Here is a 19,172-nt window from a genome sequence, read left to right on the forward strand (position 1 = left end):
AAGAATAAAAAAGTTGCTTCCTGCTGAAGGATTCATTATAGAAAGGAGAATATCAAGAGGACTACCGGGAAAACATCTACTCTGAGCAGGAGATTGCCCATCACCAGATATCATAAAGGTTCTGGCTGTCAGACAAGTAGAAATTTCTCCACATAGGAGTTTCCAGTAGCTTTTTGTGAATTTTATGATTCTGAACATTGACCCAAAGAAATAAGCATCAATAATATTTTGCCCTTTTAAACTAATCTGAGCCTTTTATTGCTTCTTTGTTAATTAGCTATCTTTTTATAATCATGCATAGTATTTGTTTCACTTCCATACCTAATAGTTATACTCATCCCAGTGAATTCAGCTTCTTTGGATTCATATCTCACATAATTTAATACAGTAGAGATTCCCAAATTCATATAAAAAAGTGTTCTCCTAATTGATTCCTGGGTAATACCCAGGAGTCCAACCAATATTTCATCACTGCAAGAAGCAAGAATGGCCCAATTCATCTATAATTGTGTTAAAACCAGGCACCTGATCCACAAGGGTAGGCAGCGCAATGAGTTGGTTAAGAATATTTGATTCATGGCCATCAGGCAGATTTGGCTCCAGTCTTGACTTTGACAGTTACTGGATATGTGACTCCTTGCAAGTTATTAACATTCAAAAAGCCTCAGTCTCATCACCTATAAATAAGTAAATCTGTATATGGAGACAATACCTACTTCACAGGGTCATTGTACTTATCACATGAAAAAAATGCAAGCCAACTGAGCACAGAACCTGGTACAGGGTAAAAGTTTGACAAATCTGAACTATTGCCATCTACCGGCGATGCCTTAAAGGAAACCTGAGACTGAGTGAAATGAGGACTCCCATCTTACTTACCAAAGCAGCTCTGCTATTATTCAGTTTCCATTAATTTCTGGCTTTCCATTAAGATTCCATCTGAAGTGATATTTTCACTATGAAAAAAAAATGAAAATCAGTACTTCAAGAAAGTAATAATAATCAACACTCTTTGAGTTTTTATCACATTCTAGGCACTATTCTGAGTGCTTCCTGTACATTAATTAATTTAATTTTCACAGCAAAACTCTGTGAGAAGTACATTTATCTACACTTTATAGATGAGCAAAATGAGACACAAAGATGGGTAATTTGATCAAATCTACCCCCTGAATCACCTGAAGAGCCAGGATTAGAAACCAAGAATACTAGCACCAGAGCCTGCACAATTAGCAGGCTCTATTCTTTCTTTCTGAGTATAAGCCATTCTCTAGCAGCTCCACATGCTTCTTTTTTCCCAGTGTTTTAAAGGGAACAATTACATCATTCACTTTATTACCTAGAACAGGATATGGACTGGCAATTAAAGATTTCAAAATTCAGCAATCCAGGAATAAACTATGGTGGCCAAAATATTTCCAGCAGCCTATATACATGTAAAATACTATGAACTATTCCAGTGAGTATTCATAAACTTTAAAGTCAGGCAGACTTTGTTCAAATCCAAGGTGTGGCCACAGTAGCTGCATATCCTCTAATAGAACTCTTAAAGTGACCAGCACTCAGCTATTTACTGGCATAAGAATTTAGAGGTTGACTGGAAAAAATACCAGAGGCTTTAAAAGCCAAAGCATAAACAATAAAAAGTGTCTACAGACATGGTTAATGCCTCCCCAAATCACTGGTTTAGCAAACCCCTACCTAATGAGACAAATCCCATTTTCTATTATAAAAGAAGAATATTCCAAATGCTTGTTTTCCTGGTCTTTCTTCCAACTGAAGCTCAGGGATGTAGTCCAGTCTCTGGTCTCCTCTAATCACATATACATCCTAGCTTTTGAATCTTATGTTAATAGTGCAAAAACCAGTAACTACATAGAGTCTATTCTGCAAAGGGTGCCATCAGTAGAAGGGTTCCATCCCTGGTAAGCCACACTGCATATCTAAAGATAGTGCCATGGATCAGTTTTGATGGTGTCTGAAGAGTAAACTGTGGTAACTATGACCAAGTCAGTGCTGTGGCATCTAGACCAGTTCTTCAGTGTCATTTGGGGAATTGTTATTGGCTACATAGTTTCTAACCTTGGTTTTGTACCATTTAGAGATTCTGACAGCTGGCAATAAGCTTTTGATATGTCTTCTGCTTGGAGTAGTTATTACTGTTGCTTGTACTTAATAATGCTGACTGATAACAGCACCTAATGCTGAATTCAGATGTTTCAGGAAGATTTGACAAATGATTATGAAATACATATAATTTGTTTCCAGGTGGGTGTTCTTTCTCCGTTCTCTACAGAGGCTGGCCAACCCCTTATTGATGTCTACTTATTGGAAGAGAAACATCATAGATAGGTATTTCATGTTGTATTAGAGAAACAGATTCTACTGATTCTGATAGATAAAGATTGTCTTTAAAGAGAAAAACTAACTTGATAGAAAAAGAAATTGTGTTCTTTGCTATATTTTGTTGTGAATTTTATAAGGTTCTTGTACAATATGGCACTGTTATTCCTGAAAGATGGTAACTAGTCCAGTGCCAAACTCATAAAAGGCTCTGGGGAAAGGCTTCTTAATTTGACTATATGAAGCACAGTATATGAACATTCCCTAAGCATATTTTTACCACTTTCTGAGCAGAATGTTGCTTTGGCTGGTGATTTTAGAATAGGAGCTATTCTGTAGAAAATCACAGAGCATAACTTTTCATTCAGAAACCTACAAATCCGCTTCTTACCACAAGATGCCTTCTGTGGTTCAGAGCTTAGGGAAAGGGGAATGTAAAAGACGCTAGGATGTTAGAAAGAAGACTCATTTATCTCTCTGAAGTTGTGCTTTTAAGCCAGGATCACACACTCCTTAGGGGGCAAGAGAGCATCCAATAACTATCAGCCTTGGGCATCCTATCTTTTTCATGGAAATACACTTAATTATCTCACTTGACCCATACTCTTCCTTCTGCTGTCCCACCCAGGGAATTGTGATCTTTTGTGTTTTATGTTTTATTATCAGCTTTGGGTATACTTGGACGTTAGGATTTTCCTTGGCTTTGAATCTCTAAGCTTCTTGGAAATTGATTTGCACTAGGAAGACTCTAAGCTTCTTGGAAATTGATTTGCACTAGGAAGACTTTTTCCTCATCTGAATGCTTCAGATGCCCATCCTTCCTGACTCCATTTTATTCCACTACATCCTGGCACAAATTCAGGGAAAGGATGACTCAGTCTGCTCCAAAAATCAAAAAGGACTTCAAGTACCATGCTCATCAATGAGAAAGCCTGCCACTGAAAGAACAAAATCTCCAATTAAAACCAGTTAAAACAACATTGGCACTTTCTATCATACCAAATCAGAAGTCTAGAGGTAGGACATGCTAGTGTTGGAGAAGCCTTTCAACATTGTTATCGAAGATCCAAACTCTTTCTGAATTTTCCCTCTGCCATCCCTGTGCTGTCAATGAATCCCAACATGACAGGGAGATTGCTGCCACAGCTTGGGGCACAACAGCTTTTCAAGCAGAAAAAAGAAAGCATGGGTGAATTGGTGGCAGGGAAGATGATGGAGTAGGAGGACCCTAAGCCCACACCATCCCTAGGATACAACTAGATAACACACACATCAGTGTAAATAACCCAGAAAACAACCTGAAGGATAGCAGAACAAACTCCACAACTAAATTTAGAGGCCACATCAAAGAGGATAGGAAGGGAAGAGACACAGTGGGGAGTTAAACAGACCATGGGACTGTCTGCTGGATGGAGGGACCCACAGGCACAGAGAAGGGAGAGAAAAAGAGGATCACACTGGGGAGCCCACACAAGGAAGATTAATCTCCATAGCATTTGGCTTTGAAAACTAGAGGGGCTGAATTTTGAATTCTGTGAATTCTTTCAACATTCTTAAAGCTTAGAATGTTAAAAATCAGTGGACTCAGTTCTGGAAGAGCAGGAAGGGCATAGGAAGCTAAGTCCCCACCCTTAAAGAGACAACACAACAAATAGTCTGTGGAGATACAGCATAGAAGAAGCAGTTTGAAAATGTTTGAGGCATATAGGAGGGAGAGTTATTTACTAATCTCAGAGAATGTCCCAGAGGGACAGAGATCCCTGGGAGACTCTTCCAGGAAAAAAGGAGCTGGCTGGCACCATTTACCTCCCCCATCCCCCAATATAAACACATTGCCACCTGCAAAACCCAGCCTGGTGCTGACACTCACTACCTAACTTGCTACGAGTACTGCACTCACCGCCCCTGCCTCAGTGAATTTGCCCTTTCCACTCATACTTGCCTCAGTCCCAGCTCTATGAGCCCCCTCCCTCTGAAGACCTGCATAACCACTGTGAACAACATAACTTCTGACCCACACACTTTTTGAAGCCTCATTCTGGCTGCTGCGGCAGTTGTTGCTGCTGCGGCGGATCCCCTCCCATGGAGGACAGGCATGCACCTTGTTAAAATTGCATGCCTTGCCCATGCACACTTTATGGATCCAGTCAGCTGGCCCTGGTCTCAGCAATGGTGGCACATCCCCTCTCACGAGTGCACAAACTTTGCAGGCACTATGTGACCCATCCCCCAGCACATTTGGATCTGCCCCCTCCAATATACCCTTGGCCAGAGTCCATTCAAACCAGGATCACAAGCCTGGCAGTATGCAAGTAGTGCCAACAGGGGCCAGCACCACCAGTCTAAAGTGACTCCTGTCATGGGGAGAAAAAAAGATAACCATTATACACCAGTTAGATTGTGGCCTCAGCAGTGGGGTGGGGCAGACAGCTTTTCTGATTTTAGGCCCTGCCCACCAATAAAGGGGACAACACAAGGGAAGTGTCCTGCAGTTTGGTGCTACTGCATGTCTGGTAAATGACTCATCTGACTCAACTCAAGACCAAGGCAGCCCCAGATTGATCCACTAACAATTCAGGGACGAAACAGTTATCACAACAGGCACTACAGATGACGGCAAAGACAGCTCAGCCTTTGTGCACACAATACTCATAGGAGACACCCATGAAGTGCTAAGTTTTGGTAAGAAAGAACAGGACAAAACCATAGCAAGAGACTTAAATCAAACAGAGATTAGTAATATGGCTAATAGAAAATTAAAAGTAATGATCATAAAGACATTCCTTGAACTTGAGAAAAGAGTGGAGAACATCAGTAAAGTCCTTAAAAAAGAAACAGAAAAAGAATCAATCAGAGATGAAGAACACAATAAATGAAATTAAAAATATACTAGATGGAATAAAGAGCAGACCAGAGGAAGCAGAAGAACAAATCAGCAACCTGAGGACAGAGTAATGGAAAGTAATCAAGCTGAGCAGGTGAGAGAAAAAAACTATTCAAAATGAGAATAGACTTAGGGAACTCACCAAATCCATCAAGCATAATAATATTTGCATAATAGGGATCATAGAAGAAGAGAGAGAAAAGGGAGCAGAAAATTTATTTAAAGAAATAAAAGCTGAAAACTTCCCAAATCTAGGGAAGGAAGCAGATATTCAGATTGTGTCAGGAGACACAAACCTCCCCAAACAAAATCAGGACGTCCACACCAAGATACATAGTAATTAAAATGGCAAAAAGTAGTGATAATGAGGGAAGAAGAAATAGAAAAAAAGATAAAGGCCCTGCCTAAAAGAAGAAATAGAAAAGAAGACAGTTACATAAAAGGGAAACCTAAAAAGCAGACTTTTTAACAGAAACTTCAAGGCCAGAAGGGAGTGGCATGATATATTCAAAGTGCTGAAAGGGAAAAAAAAAAGTGCAACCAAGAATACTGTATCCATCAAGGCTATCACTCAGAATAGAAGGAGGGATAAAGAGTTTCCCAGACAAACAAAGCTAAAGGAATTCATGACCATTAAACCAGCCCTACAAGAAATATTAGAGGACTCTCTCAGTGGAGAGCAAAGACCATAAGTAAGAATAAGAAAAGAAACTAAAAGCAGTAAAAATAAGCATATCTTTAAAAATTAGTGAAGGGACTCACAAAATAAAATGATATAAAGTATGACACCATATACCTAAAATATGGCAAGGAGAGGAGTAAGCAACCATCAACTCAAGGTAGACTGCTATATAGAGAAGATCTTACATACAAACTTAATGTTAACCACAAATCAAAATCCAGTAATAGATATGCAAAAAAATAAAGAGAAAAAAACCACAACTATATCACTAAAGGAAGCCAATGTATCATGGGAGAAGAGAGCAAGGGAAGAAAGTAACAGAACTACAAACACAACACAAAACGGGTAACAAAATAATACATACCTGTCAATGGTTACTTTGAATGTCAATGGACTAAATGCTCCAATTAAAAGACAAAGGGTGATGGAATGGATTAAAAAAAACAAGAACCATCTAAATGCTGCCTATAAGAGACTCACACCTAAAGACACATGTAGATTGAAAGTGATGAGATGGAAAAACATTTATTTTGCAGACAGATATCAAAAGAAAGCCAGAGTAGCAATACTTATATCACACAAAATAGACTTTAATACAAAGACTGGGATAAGAGATAAAGGACACTATATAATAATAAAGGGGACAATCCAACAAGAAGATATAAAAATTATGAATATTTATGCACCCAATGTGAGACCACCCAAATACATAAAACAGAGTAAAAAACATAAAGGAACTAACCAATAGTAATACAATAACTGTACGGGACTTTAACACCCCACTTACATCAATGGGCAAATCATTCAAGTAGAAAATCAACAAGGAAACAGTGGCTTTGAATGACACACTGGACCAGATGGATTTCACAGATATGTTCAGAACATTCCATCCTAATGCAGAAGAATACACTTTCTTTTCAAGTGTACATGAAACAGTCTCCAGAGTATACCACATATTACACCACAAAACAAGTCTCAACAAATTCAAAAAGACTGAAAACATACCATAATTTTTTTTCTGACAACAGTGTTGTGAAACTAGAAATCAACCACAAGATAAAATATGGAAAAGGCACAAATACATGGAGATTAAATAACATGCTACTAAACAATGAATTGGTCATTCAAAAAATCAAAGAACAAGTTAAAAAATACATGGAAACAAATGCAAATGAAAACACAACAGTCCAAGAACTTCAGGATATGGCAACAATAATTCTAAGAGAGAAGTTTATAGTACCACAGTCCTACCTCAAGAAGCAAGAAAAATCTCAAATAAACAACCTAACCTTACCTAAAGCAGCTAGGAAAAGAGGACAAACAAAACCCCAAAACAGTAGAAATAAATGATATAGGAACTAAAAACATAGCTACAACAACAACAACAACAACAAACCAGTACAACACATCAATGAAACCAGGAACTGGTTCTTTAAAAAGATCAACAATATTGATAAACCTGTAGCCAGACTCATAAAAGAGGTAGAGGGCTCAAATAAACAAAATTAGAAATGAAACAGGAGAAATAACAACCAACACCACAGAAATGCAAACAATTGTTAAAGAATATTATGAAAGATTATTTGCCAAAAATTTGAACAATCTAGAAGAAATGGAAAATACCTAGAAACATATATCCTACCAAAACTGAAGCAGGAAGAAATGGAAAATTTGAACAGACTGAATATCAGCAATGAAATTGAATCAGAAATCAACAAACTCACAACAAACAAAAATCTAGCACAAGATGGCTTCATAGGCGAATTCTACCAAATATTTAAAGAAGAGTTAATAACTATTCTTCTCAAACTTTTTTGAAAAATAGAAGAGGAAACAAAACTTCCAAAGTTATTTTATGAGACCAGCACTAACTTGATACCAAGACCAGATAAAGACACCACATACAAAGAGAACTACAGGGGCACCTGGGTGGCCCAGTACGTTAAGCTCCCAACTCTTGATCTCAGTTCAGGTCCTGATCTCACAGTTTGTGAGAATGAGCCCCGAATCAGGCTCTGCACTGACAGCAGGGACCCTGCTTGGGATTCTCCCTCTCCCTCTCTCTGCCCTTTCCCTGTTCACACATGCTCTCTCTCTCACTCAAAATAAATATATAAACTTAAAAATATAAAAAAATAAAAAAAGAGAACTACAGGACAACATCTCTGATAAACATAGACGCAAAAATTTCCAACAAAGTATTAGCAAACCAAATCCAACAATACATTAAAAAAATCATTCACAGTGATCAAGTGGGATTTATGCTTGAGAAGCAAGAGTAATTCAATATTTGCAAAGCAATCAACATGAGACATCACATCAATAAGAGAAAGGATAAAAGCCATATCATCATTTCAAAAGATACAGAAAAAGCATTTGACAGAGTATAAATCTATTCATGATAAAAATCCTCAATAAAGTATGTTTAGAAGAAACAGCTGTGTGTAATGCCTTCATGAAAAACTCACAACTAACATCAGACACCATGAGAAAAATGACAGCTTTTCCTGCAAAGTCAGGAACAAGGCGTGGATGTCCACTCTCACCACTTTTATTCAACATAGCACTGGAAATCTTAGCCATGGCAATCAGACAAGACAAAGGAACAAAAGTCATCCAAATTGGTAAACAAGTAAAACTTTTACTATTTGTAGATGACATAATACTATATGTAGAAAACCCTCAAGACTCCACCAAAAAACTACTAGAACTGATAAATGAATTCAGTAAGGTCACAGGATACAGAATCAATGTACAGAAATCTGTTGTATTTCTATACACTAAAAATGAAGCAACAAAAAGTGAAATTAAGAAAACAATCCCATTTAGGGGCACCTGGGTGGCTCAGTTGGTTACGCATCCAACTTTAGCTCAGGTCATGAGCTCACATTCCATGAGTTTGAGCCCCATGTTGGGCTCTGTGCTGACAGCTCAGAGCCTGGAGCCCGCTTCAGATTCTGTGTCTCCCTCTTTCTGTCCCTCCCCTGTTTGCACTCTGTCTCTCTTTCTCTCAAAAATAATAAAAAAAAGGGGCGCCTGGGTGGCTCAGTCGGTTAAGCGTCCGACTTCAGCTCAGGTCACTATCTCGCGGTCCGTGAGTTCCAGCCCCGCATCAGGCTCTGGGCTGATGGCTCAGAGCCTGGAGCCTGCTTCTGATTCTGTGTCTTCCTCTCTCTCTGCCCCTCCCCCGTTCATGCTCTGTCTCTCTCTGTCCCAAAAATAAATAAACATTAAAAAAAAATTTTTTTAAATAATAAATAAAGATTTTTTTAATTAAAAAAAGAAAACAATCCCATTTACAAAAATCCCATTGCACCAAAAAGAATAAAACACATAGAAATAAACTTAATCAAGGAGGTGAACTTGTACTTTGAAACTATAAAACACTGATGAAAGAAATTGAAGACAACACAAAGAAATGGAAAGATTTACCATGCTAATGGATTAAAAGAACAAATATTGGTAAAATGTCTATACTATCCAAAGCAATCTACATATTTAATGCAATCCCTATCAAAATACCAACAACATTTTCACAGAACGGGAATAAACAATCTTAAAATTTGTATGGAACCAATAAAGACCCAGAATAACGAACATAATCTTGAAAAACAAAAACAAAACTGGAGGTATCACAATTCCAGACTTCAAGTTATATTACAAATCTGTAGTAATCAAAACCATATAGTACTGACACAAAAAGAGACACATATATCAGTGGAACAGAGTAGAAAGCCCAGAAATAAACCCACAATATATGGCCAACTAATCTTCAACAAAGGAGAAAAGAAAATGCAATGAGAAAAAGACAGTCTCTTCAACAAATGGGTTGGGAAAACTGGACAACTACACGCAAAAGAGTGAAATACCACTTTTTTACACTATACACAAAAATAAACTGAAAATGGATTGAGGACCTAAATGTGAGACCCGAAACCATAAAAAATCTCAGAAGAGAGCACAGGCAGGCATTTCTCTGACATTGGCCATAACAACATCTTTCTAGATAATGTTTCCTGAGGCAAGGGAAACAAAAGGAAAAAAAAACAAAACTATTGGGACTACATCAAAATAAAAAGCTTCTGCACAGCAAAGAAAAAAACCAACACAACTAAAAGAAAACCTAAGAAATGGGAGAAGATATTTGCAAATGACATATCAGATAAAGGGTTAGTATCCAAAATATATAAAGAACTTATAAAACACAATACCCCAAACCTCAAATAATCCCATTTAAAAAATAGGGAAATGAACAAACATTTCTCCAAAGAAGACATACAGATGGCCAAAAGACACATGAAACATCACTCAACATCACTCATCGTCAGGGAAGTGCAAATCAAAACCACTGTGATATACCACCTCACACCTGTCAGAATAGCTAAAATCAAAAACCTATGAAATGAAGTGTTGGTGAGGATGTGGAGAAAAAAGAACCCTCGTTCACTGTTTGGGAATGTAAACTGGTAAAGTCACTTGGAAAATAGTGTCGAGTTTCCTCAAAAAGTTAAAAATAGAACTACCCTAAGATCCAGTAATTGCACTACTGGGTATTTACCCAAAGAATACAAAAACACAAATTCGAAGGGATATGTGTACCCCTATGTTTATTGGAGCTTTATTTGCTATAGCCAAATTATGGAAACAGTCCAAGTACCCATCGATAGATGAATGGATAAAGAAGAGGTGATATATGTGGTACATGGGTACACACACACACACACACACACACACAGTGGAATATTATTCAACCATAAAAAGGAATAAAATCTTGCCATTTTTGCAATTGCATGGATTGACTTACAGTATATAATTCTAAGTGCAATAAGCAATCAAAGAAAGATAAACACCACATGATTTCACTCTTCTGTGGAATTTAAGACACAAAACAAATGAACAACGGAAAAAAAGAGAGGAAAACCAAAAAATAAACTCTTAGCTATAGCAAACAGAGGGTTACCAGGGGGCAGGTGGCTGGGGGAAATGGTTGAAATAGGTGAAGGAGATTAAGAGTACACTTAGCTTGATGAGCACTCAGTAACATACAGAATTGTTGAAATACTGTATTGTACTAATATATCAGTGCTAGTTAACTACATTGTTAATTAATATTAATTTAAAAAAAACATGTTTCGACACTGACATAAAAAGAAGAAAGAAGCATGGACAAAACAGGTTTCCGCTTGCATGCTTTTCCCAGGAAGGCAAATTATTTCTAGGATATCCCGCACTGGGATTGCCTTACATCTCATTGGCCTCCAACTCCCAGACAAAAATATATCACGATACTGGGCACCCTACAGACCCATTTGGAATCCCTTTAGCAAGAAAGGAAGAGACACATTTGGATGTGCAACCACCCTAGCCCTGAGCAAGAGTAGAGAAAAACATGGTGGTGTATGCGCTATCCTTGTTCTTTCCACCCTTTTCTCAAAAAGTAACCAGAAAAAAAAGTCAGAAGTTTGGAAACAGAATTCAAGTTTTATTCAAAAGGGTTAGTTAGTATTCGTTTCTTTGCAAAGTGCAGTATGCAGTCTAAAATTGCAATCTGCTGCTTACAGGAGGAGCCCTTTGGTTACTCTCCCCTGAGAAATCATCTTCAGGTACTATAAGCAACATCTCTGCTCTTGTTTCCTCTCATCATTCTTGGGCTGCAATGTAAGGCAGGGGTGACAAAGCAGCTGAGACATCCACAGGAAGGAGATGAATCACACCAGCGCTTTTTCTGCAGGATGCTGGAGCACAGCGCAGCCCATTATGGGGTGAATGCTGCATGTGGAGAGAAATGAGCCAAAGGCGGACGTAAACCTTGTTTCGTATGGGCTGCACAACCCCGAGGAACCCACGGTGATAAATGTTAAAGAAGAAAGAGGGACTCAGCTGAAAACTATTCTGACTGCACCACAAAAAAAAAAAAAAAAAAAAAAAAAAAATGCTGCTGACTTGCTGGGATCTCTGCTAAAATAGAAGGCTTTAGGACAGACATCTAAAACAGAATTTATCGCAGCACAGACAGTCCTCAGTCAATATTCGTGCCCACATAACACACTTTGCCATTGTCTATGTGAATAGAATAGGTCGGGCTGAAATCATCACCACACAATAGAAACTTCTCTGTGAAGCTTTACTTTTCTTGGTATCATCTACTCCAGAAAACAATCCTCAACCTGAATCACCAACCTTATTTCATCTCAAATAACTATGTTTTATAAATCTTTATTAAAAAAAAACAGCTCAGCATTGTGAGTAGCAATTGCTTAAGATGGAAAATAGTAATAGTATAACAATGTACAGGAAAAGCTTTCATTATTGTTTTATTCATCAGACTGCAGAAAATAGATACTAATCATATTGACAATTTGTCTTCGTAATGTTAACTTCCTATGTGCTAAACACCTTGCTTTTATATATTATCTCTGTAAAAATCCTTACAAATAACAAAATAAAGTTCAAAGAGATTTTCCCAGGATTAGGCAACTAATAATAGATGGAGCTGGACTTCAAACCCAAGTTTGTCTGATGCTAAAGCTTTTTTAATTGCTATCTTCTAATATACTGTTTCATATGTGCTAGTAATTCCCCTAAAACCAATGATACTTCAGGCCATCAAAAATGCCAAACATGAGGAAGACAGAAAGAGGACAGAGCCACAAAAAAGAGGACGCAAATCTTGTCCTGTGAGGAGCACGGAAAGGGGCAGGAGTAAAAGACTGTTAAAAAGTCCCTATAACATGAGGACTGACTGTTGAGAAATGCTTCTTTAAATAGTGGGGGAAAGTACATAAGAAAATGAAAACAACATGTGATCTTAATAGTGGCAATATTCATCAAGCAATTCATATCATTACCTTGAAGTTCTAGATTTTCGTCAGTCCAATAACTAATAGGAATATCTCAATGATATTTCCAGATGTGTCTATGAGGGTGTTTTCAGATGAAGACAGCACTTGAATAAGTGGACTCAGTCAAGTAGATCAGGCTCTTCAGTGAGGATGGGCATCATCCAATCTATTGAGGGACTGGATAGAACAAAAAGTGAAGGAAGAAGGAATTGACCCCTTTTTGTTTCCTGCTGCCTGCTTGAGTTTGGAATATCTCATTTCATCTTTGCTGGCCCTCAGACTGGGATTTGAACCATTGGCCCCTAGTTCTTAGGCCTTCAGACTAGGACTGAATTATGCCACTAACTCTTCTGAGTCTATAGCTTACAGATCACAGATCTAGGAAATTCTCAGCTTCCATAATCACGTGAGCCAATTCTTCGTAATAAACCCTTCTCTCTCTCCCCACTCCTTTCTCTCTCTTTCTTCTCTCTCTCTCTCTCTCGCTCCATATTTATACATGAAAAACACAGGTTGCAAAGTATGTCCTATTCTATGATACACAAACACACATCACATATCAGGAGTTGTCACATATCAGATACCACTGACAAAAACTGAGGTGAATAATGATTAGGGAAAAAAGGAACTTTTTGGTTCCTATAACCTATAAGTTAGACTTCAGGGTACTAGGGTTGGAGGTGATAAGGTTTGTTGGCCAGAAAAAGGTGAATGGATTGAGGTACCGAAGAAGGGTAGGAAGGTCTGCTCAACAAGCTAGAAAAATAATAACTACTTCCAATTGAATAGATGAAATAGATATTTGGTTAGAGAGATAAGTAGATGGACTAACACAGATGGAAAAAATAATAGATATGTAACCGAATATTAACGGCTATTTTATCTGGATGGTGATACTATCAGTGAGAGTTTTCTACTTGGAAGTTCTCTATGTACAGAGGATACTTTGCCTGTCAACCCCCATTCTACTCTTCTTTGATTCGTAGGTTCTGGAAAGCTATCATCTAGATCCCCCAATATTCTTGCAGCTAGCATTCTGGATGCAGATTATGTGCCACCAGTACTTGAGAGAGATTTGGAAGGCAGAATGCAGAGGTGACCGTTTCCCTACCTCTCTTGGCTGTTGTTGCTGGTGATATAGAAATGTGAGACTTTCCTGCAGCTGCGCTCATGTCCTTGCTCCACTACTGTGGGCATGAAAACACCAAGTGACTTCCTAGTCTAACTTCCTAACATCTGGATCACAGCTTCAGCTGCTCTTTCTCCAGGGTGGGAGGCAGTTGTGACAGCATGTAGCAGTGTGGCTGCTTCAGAGATAGGAGCTTCCCCTGTGGATCAGCTCTGAATTATTCCAGAAACCAGTCCAGAAAGTCTGGCCCAGAAACTGTTCTTTCAGCCCTTCCAACAACTGTGAAAGTACTTAATATCTTGTATTAAATTCCTTTCCGCTGAATATACTTAATTTCTGTTTGCTGCACACAACCCTACCGAGTCACCTATATTTCACTTTATTGTGACTGTAAGTATAGCTACCTTGTATAACAAAACTATTTCTTTTACATCTCATTCCATTCCTTTCCAACACAAATTTCTCACTTAAGTTGGCCTTTTTACCACTCCTAGAAATGCCCTTTGTTCGTTCTTCTGTGTATGCATTTGTACTGTCTCCCTTTTGTCTGCTCAAGCCTGAGAGAAACCAGGACACATAGTGCAGTGGCGAAGAGTTCTCACATTCCTGCCATAGCCCCCTACGCCTGGCAAAGCAACAGCAATCTGTGTAGAGAAACTGCAGTGGGCTATCTGACAGGACAAAAACATGGTGAGATGGTGTGCTAGGAAATCCCCGAACCCATAAAAATGTTAGGTGGATGGGGCTCCTGGATGGCTCGGTCAGTTCAGTGTCTGACTCCTGATTTTGGCTCAGGTCATGATCTCCCAGTTCGTGGGATCAAGCCCCACATTGGGCTCTGCGCTTACAGCACAGAGCCTTCTTGGGATTCTCTCCCTCTCTCTCTGCCCCTCACCCGCTCGTTCTCTCTCTCTCTCTCTCTCTCTCCCTCCGAATAAATAAATAAACTTTAAAAAAAGATTTTCAAAAAGTTTAGGTGGAAAGAGACTTTTCAGAAGTCTAGAACTTCTTCTTGAGCTGGCAGACACAAGAGCAAGGATGATTCAGAAGTGTATGTTTGTATAGTCTGATCTCTATGTATGATTTCATTATTATTCTTCTCCCAACACAACTCTGAATTTGAACAGTGCACACTGGAAATGAAAATCTTCTATGTCTCTTTGGCTATGATTCATTTCCTCCTCTTTGTTCTTATAGAAGAAAGCTAACATTAGATTGTATTCTTTTGCATCCTTCTTAGTTTTTTTTTTTTTTTTTTTAAGGTAAATGCATGTGGGAAAAATACGATCCACCTTACAAAGTATATCAAACATGTAAAAACAAAGGAGCGTCTGAATGGCTCAGTTAATTAAGCATCTGACTCTTGATTTCAGCTCAGGTCATGATCTCATGGTTTATGGGATTGAGCCCTACATCAGGTTCCATGCTGATAGCCTGGAGCCTACTTGTGATTCTCTCTATCACCCTCTTTCTCTGCCACTCCCCTGCTTATTCTCTCTCTCTCTCTCTCTCTCTCTCTCTCTCTCTCTCTCAAAATAAATAAAAGGTATTTTTAAAAAAAAAAAAACATATAAAAAGGGAGTTTCTGACCTCTTATCTTTTTGGCCATCCCAGTATGCAATCCCTCTGCCCAGGGATAACCACTGTTGCCAATTGGGACAAAACCTTTGTGACCTCTTTTGATGCATTTACATACATTACTTTTTTTTTAATATGCTCACACTGTACATACTCTCTGCTACTTGATATTTTCTCCTCACAATATATCATGGACATATTTCCATATCAGTACTTATTACACTACCTCATTCTTTTAAAAGGCCTCATGTGGCCCACTTTATGTAGTTTATTTAACCTTTATCCTATTAATCAACTTTGAGATTGCTTCCTCATTTTGATTAAACAATGAGGTAATGTGTGTCTTAGTACAGCTGGAGTTCACTTGACTGAAAAAACTATGTAAATGCAGGTTTCATGTGCCATCTACCAAAAAAAAAAAAAATGTTAAGAACTACTTAATTTATGTATTATGAGGCTTGAGGATGAATTAATATTTTTGCTTGTAGTTTGATCTAAAATCTGGGTTGGCAGCAAAGTGATGATTTAGTATATTAAGTGTAAAGATCTTGAACCTGTTTCCTCCAGTAGACTAAAAATAGATTCATAGTACAAAGAGCTCATTAACTACTTATGTTCACAGATGAAATTAAGAAGATTAATGTACTTGAAGTACAGAATGTGTCCCACCCCCTGAAAGCAAATATTATCAGTGATTCAGTAAAAAGATCAAAAATGTAATTTGAAATAGATGATTTCAGTTATCAGAGAAAGCAGTACATCAGAAACAAGTTCTAGGTATCCTGTTTCAAGTGTATCCCAAGACGGGGTTGGAAATAAGAGTTTAAGCTGAAATTAATGGTACAGATCATGCTAGGCAATCACCATTCTTTAAAGTCCTAAACATAATGAAACTTAATCCCCAAAACTCTAAAGAGAACTCTAATCCCCACCTCATTCATCATTGGCCTCAGAATGCAACCAGCATGGGAAAGAAAGACAGATCTTTTTTTTTTTTTTTTTTTTTAATTTTTTTTTTTTTTCAACATTTTTTATTTATTTTTGGGACAGAGAGAGACAGAGCATGAACGGGGGAGGGGCAGAGAGAGAGGGAGACACAGAATCGGAAACAGGCTCCAGGCTCCGAGCCATCAGCCCAGAGCCTGACGCGGGGCTCGAACTCACGGACCGCGAGATCGTGACCTGGCTGAAGTCGGACGCTTAACCGACTGCGCCACCCAGGCGCCCCCTTTTTTTTTTTTTTTTTATAACAAATCATACTTCCATAGAATCCCAAAGCTCAAAGGGACTTCAAAAGCCACCTAACTGCCCTGTTGGTCTTGTAATTCCCTTTTCTTCTCCCCACCAAGAAACTACGAACTTAGGATGCAGGCAGTTCCTTACCTACTACAGAAATTTACTCTATTTTCAGATACTGTGTTTTTAAAATCTTGGATTTAATTCCTCCTGTAAGCTGTTGGTTTTAGATCAGCTCTTTGGAGCCCCTCCTCCACATGACAGCCTTGTAGATATCTGATGACAGCTATCACCTGCATCCTGACATTCTCTTAAGGGTAAACATCTCACCAATGGAAAACACTCTGGATTTTTCAGAAGCCTCTGATTTTTATCATTGATCATTCACTCTATCAATCTACTAAAATTGATAGAGAGCTTCCCACATGTCAAGCGTGACACTCTTACTCTGGAAATACAATAGTGAGAAAAGCAAACACTCCTCTGTCTTCATGAGGCTTATGTGAGTTAGGGCAAAAAAAGACATTGATTGATATGTCTGCCATAAATCATGTCCAGTTACAGAGGGGAGTGCCATTAAGGAGAGGCACTCAGTGCTGTGTGAGCACATAGTATAGAGCCTTGATCTAAACCTCGGTGATAGATCGGGCTTCCTGGAAAACGTGATGTTTGAGTTCGATCTGAAGAACACGTATGAGACACAAAGGTGGAGACATGGGAGAACAGCTTTCCTGACTGAAAGAAGACTTGTACCAGACTTCTAGGAGGAGGGAGCAGAGAGTCTGAGGAAGGTGGTGTAGCATGTGTGTAGAAAATGATTAGAAAGAATGGTATGAGTACGCCTGGAGAAGTGCCTTTTGGGTGTGGTTAAGGTTTGTTTGGGTATTTAGAAGCCATGGGAGGTTATTGAAGGGTTTTAAGAACAGGAGTGAAACAACCAAATTTGCACTTATAAAATATGGCTCTGATCCTGTGAGAGAAAACACATGGAGGGAAAGCAAGAAGGAAGGAAAGTCAACTATTGGCAGGCTACCGTGATGGTCCAGTAGCAAAGACTAGATGATGAAGGAGATGGGGTGGCTGGTGAGAAAGAAATAGATGCTTTAGGAGATATTTAACTGGGAAGTGTTTGGAATGCCAAATCAACCAGCAACAATTTTTTAGAAAATAATTTTTGCTAATATAATTTTGCTTGGTTTTATAAAACAAAGTTACAAAGCAGTTTAACTTTAATTTCCTATTATTTTGCAAGATGAAAGGCTTGAATACTGAATGTACAAAGATACTAAAACAGTAGTTTTTGAAAGTCCACAAAGCACAATAAATAAATAAATAAATAAATAAATAAATAAATATTTTTAAGTCCACAAAATACAGCAAAAGAAGCGTTTTAACACATTTCTTTTTTCTTTTTTTTTATTTTAATTTTTTTTAACGTTTATTTATTTTTCAGACAGAGAGAGACAGAGCATGAACGGGGGAGGGTCAGAGAGAGGGAGACACAGAATCCGAAACAGGCTCCAGGCTCTGAGCTGTCAGCACAGAGCCCAACGCAGGGCTCGAACTCACGGACCGCGAGATCATGACCTGAGCCAAAGTCGGCCGCTTAACCGACTGAGCCACCTAGGCACCCCACTTTTTTCTTTTTTTCAAAAGTTTTTTGATGTTTAGTTTTGAGAGAGAGCTCGGGGAGAGTGGGGGAGGGGCGAAGAGAGAGGGAGAGAGGAAGACACAGAATCTGAAGCGGGCTCCAGGCTCTGAGCTGTCAGCACAGAGCCCAACAAGGGGCTCGAACTCAGGAACCAGGAGATCATGACCTGAGCTGAAGTCAGACGCCCAACTGACTGAGCCACCAAAGCGCCCCTACACATTTCTTTTTTCTTATTTGGATACATCAGAAACTGTATCTGTGGGTTTCTAGGTATGTTAATTTACTATCTCATCTTCTTGAGAGAATCTCCAGAGAAAGAATAAAAGGAAAGGAGCAAGGAATTTGAGGTGAGTAGTGCTTATATATTTTTTAGAAGTATAATCATGAAACATATGAGGATAGAGGGACAGCAAAATAAAACATTTTAAATATAAGCTTTCATTGTAAAGGCTGTGAGTGATAAAAAGTAGAGTCAGAAAGCATTTCTTTCTTTCATGTGCTGGTCAGGTTCTTTTATTGTACAAGCAATACACTGGAAGTTTAAAATTAAAGCTCCTGAAGTTACTGAAGAATCCCAAACAATGGTGTCAACAATACGCTTATTATAAATTCTGAGGTTCGGTAAAATTGAAGTTGCCTATTTGAAATGCAGACGTTGTTTTTTAAAGATTGGTCATCTAGCACCATCTTCTGGCTATGTGATAATTTTCTGTTTTCTTTCTCACTTCAAATCGTTACTGTGTAAATATTATGATGGAGGCGCCACCTGCTGGATTTTTCTGTCTAAAAGCAAACACCCTGAAGAGCTGCTGAGACATTAGATGATT

General features: G+C 38.5%; 1 long non-coding RNA gene across 1 annotated transcript in view; it reads right to left on the reverse strand.

Annotated features, from left to right (window-relative positions):
* The window catches only part of LOC109271264 (uncharacterized), a 221,463-nt gene that overhangs the window by 175,487 nt on the left and 26,804 nt on the right, over positions 1-19,172 (reverse strand). Inside the window, exon 2 of the long non-coding RNA XR_002081903.2 lies at positions 880-956. This is a non-coding gene — a long non-coding RNA (uncharacterized LOC109271264). The remainder of the gene's footprint in view (positions 1-879; positions 957-19,172) is intronic.

This window comes from Panthera pardus, unplaced genomic scaffold, assembly GCF_024362965.1.
Source record: "Panthera pardus isolate Hobbes unplaced genomic scaffold, ASM2436296v1 HiC_scaffold_12, whole genome shotgun sequence".
NCBI lineage: Eukaryota > Metazoa > Chordata > Mammalia > Carnivora > Felidae > Panthera > Panthera pardus.